Source organism: Orycteropus afer, unplaced genomic scaffold (assembly GCF_000298275.1).
Source record: "Orycteropus afer afer isolate SDZICR_OR568_19922 unplaced genomic scaffold, OryAfe1.0 scaffold00301, whole genome shotgun sequence".
In the NCBI taxonomy this organism is placed as follows: domain Eukaryota; kingdom Metazoa; phylum Chordata; class Mammalia; order Tubulidentata; family Orycteropodidae; genus Orycteropus; species Orycteropus afer.
In genome coordinates, this window is record NW_006921888.1 from 3,969,405 (window position 1) to 3,976,307 (window position 6,903).

Sequence of the window (6,903 nt, forward strand, 5' to 3'; positions counted from 1 at the left end):
TATATATATATATATATAGTTGTTGTTGTTGTTGTTGTTATGTGCCGTCGAGTCGGACCCGACTCATAGCGACCCCTCCTTGGGTTTCCAAGGCAATATCACTACAGAAGTTGATTACCCCATCTTCCTTCCAAGGAGTGGCTGGTGGGCTTGAACTGCCAGCCTCCTGGTTAGCAGTCAAGTGCCTTAGGCACTATGCTACCAGAGCTCCCACTGTTGTCATTCTTTTTGTGTTTTTTGCGGTGGTGGTGATGGTTTCCTTGTTCCAAATATATATATATATTATACCTTTCATAATAACATTATACCTTTCATAATAACATTAAATGTTAATGGATTAAATGTACCAGTCATGAGAAAAAGAGTAACAGATTGGATAAGAGACCAAGAACCATTAATATGCTGCCTACAAGAGATTCACCTCAGACACAAAGATGAAAATCAATTAAAAATCAAGGGATGGAAAAAAAAATATATCAAGCCTATGGCTCCCTGCCCACCTGGGGGGCAGGCATGGTAATATTAATTTCTGGTAAAATAGACTTCAGGGCATAATTCAGCTTAATGGACAAGGAAGGACATTGTATGATGATATAAAAGACAATATACAAAGAGGATATAACAATAATAAATATCTGTGCACCCAATGGGAAAGCTCCAAAAGTAAAGATTAACTGAATTAGAAGTAGAAATAGACAATACTACAATAGTAGTAGGACACCTTAACACTCCACTTTTGATGGACAAAACAACTAGAAAAAACAAAAAGTCAACAAAGCTATAGAAGAACTCAACATCACAATCAACCAAACTGACCTCAAAGATATACAGATCAGTCCCCCTGCAAAAAGGACAGGAGGCCACGTGTTCTGACCTCCTCTAATCCCACAAGAGGAAGACAAGGTTACCAGCAGTAACCCAAGGCTTATTACTGCAAGGCCAGACATGCTGCCTCCCTTCAGCCCATTCACCAACTGTTCCTCCCAAAGCACCCACCACCTCTCTTCTGGGTTCGATAATTCACTGCAGTGGCCACACAGAGCTCACAGATTATGGGGTTTATTAGGGAAGCACCAGGCTACAATTCAAGTTCAGGAAGAAATGCTCAGTCTCTCTCCCAGCCCACCATCTCTCAGCCAAGTCTCTCACAGTCTCTCCCCCAGCAGTGTCCTTCGGTGTCTTACTCAGCAACACGTTTCTCTTGTGTCTCTTTTCCAGCAGGACGTGTCTCTTTGCAGAGCACATGTCTCTTTCAACAGCATTTCTTCCTCAACCAGCAATGAGAGAGAGTTCTGCCTCTAGGAGGCCTCCTTTTGAGCCCAGCAGGATGGTCAAACTAGCCAATCATAGCATCAGAACTCTAAGCCTTGAGAGAGAGTGGGCACCTCCTAGAACATTGTTTTGTGCCCCTCCCAACAGAAATACTCCAGGTGGACAACTTCAGCAATCAGGAGCTCCTCAGTTGCTCATAGAAAATCCCAACTTTGATTTTACAAAGACTTATGGGTAGAAAAGCCACACTAAGTAATTTACTACACCACACCACCCAACAATAACAAACAAACAAACAAAAAGATCCAGTGTACATGGATCATTCTCTGCAGTTCACCATATGTTAGGCCAAAAACTAATCCTCAATAAATTAAAAAAAAAACATCAAAAAACTACAAAGCATCTTCTTGGCTCACAATGCTATAAAATTAGAAAACAATAGGAAGGCCAGGGGAAATATTCAAATACATGGAAACTGAATAATATGCTACTCAACATCAATTAAGTAACAAAAGAAATAAAGTGTGAAAAAAATTCCTACAAATGAACAAGAATGAATATACAACATACTAAAATCTTTAGGACCCAATGGAAACAGTACACAGAGGTCAATTTTATAGCAATGACTGTACACATCAAAAAAGAAGAAAGAAACAACATCAACACCTTAACCCAGCAAACCCAACAATTAGAAAAAGCAACAAAAGAAGCATTCTGTCTCCAGAAGAAAGGAAATAATAAAGATCAGAGAAGAAGTAAGTAAAATAGAAAGCAGAAAAATAATAGAGAAAAGCAAAACTAGAAGGTGGATCTTCAAAAATATTAAGAAAACTGACAAACCACTAGCAAATTTAACTGAAGAAAAGAGACAGATAATGAGAATAATATGAATAACAAATGAAATAGGAAACATCACAACAGAAACAACTGAAATAAAAAGATAGTAACAGAATACTACCATGAAGAACTGTACTCCAACAAATTCAAAAACCTAGACGAAATGGATAAATTCCTAGAAACACAAGACCTGCCTAAACTAACAAGAAGTAGAATATTTGAACAGATCCATAACAAAGGAAGAAATTAAGCAGGTCATTAAAAAAATCCTCCCACAAAAAAAGTCCTGGCCCAGATGGCTTCAGTGGAGAATTCTATCAAATATTCAGAGAAAAGCTGACACCTATTATGCTCAAGCTGTTCCAGAACAGAGAAAAGGAGAGCATACTCTCAAATTAATTGTATAAAGGGAGAATAACCCTGATGCCAAAACCAGACAAAGACATTACTATAAAGGAAAACTACAGCCCAATATCCCTCATAAGCATAGACAGAAAAATTTTCAACAAAATCCTGACCAATAGAATACAACACTATATCAAAAATAATAATAATACACCATGACCAAGTGAGAGCCTTACCAGGTATGCAAGGATAGTCCAACATTAGAAAAACCATTAATGTAACCCACCGCATAATGAAAACAAAGTAAAATACCCACATGATCATATCAATTGATGCAGAAAAGCTTTTAGATAAATTGCAGCACACATTCCTGATAACACTCTCAGCAAAATAGGAATAGAAGGGATATTCCTCAACATAATAAAAGGCATATACACAAAACCAACAGCTAACAATATGCTCATTGGAGAGAGACTCACAACATTCCCCTGGTAAAGGGGAACTAAGCAAAGATGCCCTCTATCACAAATTGTATTTAGCATTGTATTGGATGTCCTGGTCAGGGCAGTAAGGCAAGAAAGAATTAAAAGTCTTCAAAATTGGCAAAGGAGAAGTAATACTAGCTCTATTTGCAGATGGCATGATCCTCTACATAGAAAACCCAAGAATCACAAGGAAAACAACTAGAACTTATAGAAAAGTTCAGCAAAGTGGCAAGTGGTATAAGATTAACATAAAAAATCAGTTGGATTCCTCTACAGCAACAAAGAGATCTTTGAAAAACAAAACAATACCATTTATAACAGTATTACATATATATAATAGTATATTAAATGGTATTACAATACCATTTATCTTTACCAAGAAGATAAGATACTTTAGAGTGAATCTTAACAGGAATGCAAAAGATCTACACGAAGAAAACAACAAAATACTATTAAGAGAAAGTATAAGAGATTGACATAAAAGGAATAATATCCTATGATCATAGATAGGAAAACTGAACACTGTGAAAATGTCAGTACTACCCAAAGCAATCTATATGTTAAATGTAATCCCAATCCAAATTCCATCAACATTCTTTAAGGACATGGAAAACAATAACTAATTTTATATAGAAAGGAAAGATAGAATGAATAAGCAACACACTACTGAAGAAGAAGAAAAAGGAAGTATCAAACCCCAATCTCAAAATTTAATTACTATACAGCCGCAGTGTTCCAAACAGCCCAATATTGGTACAATGATAGACACAAAGACCAGTGGTACAGAATTGAGAATCAGAAATACATCCATCTACTTTTGACAGCTGCTCTTTGACCAGGGACTGAAACCCATTCAATGAGGAAGAGATTGAAAAGACTATTTTCAACAAACGGTGCTGGTAAAACTAAATATACATTTGCAGAAAAATGAAACAAGATCCATACTTCACACCATACACAAAAACAAACTCTAAATTTATCAAAGACCTAAAAGTAAAACCCAAAACTCTAAGCTTCATCAATGGTAAAATAAGGGCAAACTCAGGGGCCCTAATTTATGGCATAAATAGACTATCAAGCATAACCCAAGTGTACATACAGCAGAAATGAAACTAGATGACAAGGACCTTCTAAAAATTAAATTCTTATGTACATCAAAAAACTTCTTCAAAAGAGTAAAGAGAGTACCTACAGACCAGGAAAACCATATTTGGCAAAGACACATTCCACAGGGATTTATCTTCAAAATTTATAGAAAACTTCAACACTTCAACATTAAAAAGACAAACAATTCAGTTCAAAATGAGCAAAAGACGTGAACAGACATTTCTCCAAAGACATATTCAGGGAGCAGATAAACACATGAAGAAATATTCACTACCATTAGCCATCAGAGAGATGCAAATCAAAACAACAATGATATATCATCTCTCTCCAGCAAGCACAGCTAAGTTTAACTGGACAGAAAACAACAAATGCTGGTGAGGGTGTGGAGAGACTGGAACTCTCATACACTGCTGGTGGGACTGTAAAATGGTACAACAACTGTGGAAAAGGGTCCTTCCTTAAAATGTTGGAAATAGAAATACCATATGATCGAGAAATCATGACCAGGAATATATCCTAAAGAGGTGAGATCCTATATATTCTAAAGAGGTAAAGAGGACACAAATAGATATATGCATACTTATGTTCATCACAGCACTGTTTATAATACCAAAGAGATGGAAACAACCTGAGTGCCTATCCACAGATGAATGAATAACAAAACTATAGTATATACCCACAATGGGATGCTATGCAATATTAAAAAAATAATAATGAAGAATCAATGAATCACATAACGTGGATGAACTTAGAGGAGATTATGCTAAATGAAATAAGTCAAACACAGAAGGACAAATACTGTATGAACCCATTATTTTAAAAGGTCAAGGGAAAGTTTACACAGGGAAAGAAAATTCCTTTGTTGGTTACCGGAGAAGGTAGGGGTGAGGAAAGGAGGGAAAATAGATGAATATGAAGGGACAGGTTTGATATGAATGAAGGAAAAACTGATATAACAAAAGTGTGTGATTTGCACAATATCGCTAAGTGTGAAAAGGACATGAGTGTGGCATCTTCGGACCTCCTCTAACTTCACATTAGTGAGATAGAATTGCCATCAGCAGCCCAAGGCCCCCATAGCTCAAGGCCTGTGAGGCTAGACATGCCTCCAGCCTTTTACCAATTATTTTACCAACTGTCCCTCCCACGGCACTACTTCTCTGCTGGGTTCTGTAATCTGTTGCAATGACTACACAGAACTCACAGACAGTACTCATGATTATGGGGTTTATTGAGGGATAACAGGATACAATGCAGGTTCAAAAACATGACCCGGACACAATTCTTCAATCAGGAAGTCTCCTCTCTGTTATGCCTTCAGGCATGCCTCTCTGGCTCTTGGCTTCTTGGCCTGGCCTCTGCCTTGCTCGGGCAAGGCTTACAAAGCTCTTTTAGCTCTGCCAATAAGTATACCTAGGTGTAAGCCACTCAGCCAGCAAGCCTCCTGCCCAAAGGCACTCAGCTTTCTCACTCTATGAGCCAGCAACTTCTGCCACTTTGTCACCTGTGTCTTGGTTCCTCAGCTGATTGTCTCAGTCAGTTGTCTCTGCCATCTTTCTGTGAAGGAGGTCCAGCAGCAGATGTTGGGTCCAAGGAGATCTGGGGTCCGAGGACATACTCCACTATAACTTCAGTTCTTCTCTCTTGATGGCAGTGAGATCCCCTCTTCTGCTTCTAGGAGGGCTCATATAAAACCTAGCAAAATAACAAAATTAACCAATCCCCACATTAGAGTTCCATGCACCTTATTTGCATGGTGCCACCCATTTATCTGGTAGGTGTCACAAAGACTGGCTTGAAAAGCCATACCGAGTAATGCACTGCACCCAATTAAGGAAAAAGACATGGAGAGGCACACAGAAGTATAGATGATAGAGGAAAATATTGCACACACAATACTGCATTAACAGTAACAGAAAACACTAATCTATGAGTGGATACACAGGTAGAGAGGTATGGATAGACAAATGGGTATTTACTCACAAATACACATAGGTTTGGGAGATGATGTTCCTACATATATGCTACAAAATAATTTAAACATAACAGGAGACAAAGTTGGGATAACTTCTCCCCTACAAATAATGAACCTTGAGGGAGTAGGTCTCTGCACCTGTGGCCTGGGGCTCATATTCACTGGGGATTTCAAGCTCATTTGGCACAATATGGTACCCAAATATAGTTCTACGTCTTACTTTGCTAAATAGAGGCTGGGGTCTTAAAAGCTTGTGAGTGTCCATCTACATTTCAACTATTGACCTGAGCAAAGGAGAGTGAAGAAAATCAAAGAGACATGGATATAGTTAGTCCAATGCACTAATGCACCATGAGAACCTCAACCTATATGACCCTGAGACCAGAAAAGCTAAATGGTGCCCTGCGACCAATGCCAACCACTAGGAAAGGGATCAGTGTAGGACATCCTGTGTATAATGGGAAAGAAGGTAGAACAAAACACAAAATCATAAAAAAAAAGACCAGGCTAACTGGTTGACATGACAGAGACTGGTGAAACTCCTGAGACTACAACCCTAAGTCACCCTTTGGGCCTGGAATTCATCTCATTCCTGTAGCTTAACTCTCGGCCGAACAATGGGTAGGCCCAGGAGCTGAACACTTGCAACAGGGAGATGCATTCCTTAGAGCAATCAACCATGAGAGATAAAAAGGGGCAGCATTTGCCCAGGAAGAAATGTAGGGAGGCACAAATGCATAGACAAGAAGGACACAGGACACTTTAGTTTTGTGTATTTCATTGTATATAAATTATATTTAAATAAAATGTACTTAAAAAAGAAGAAGAAGAAAAGAAGGACACAGGTAAAGGGTAACCACTGGGGGGAAGTGGGAAGTAAGA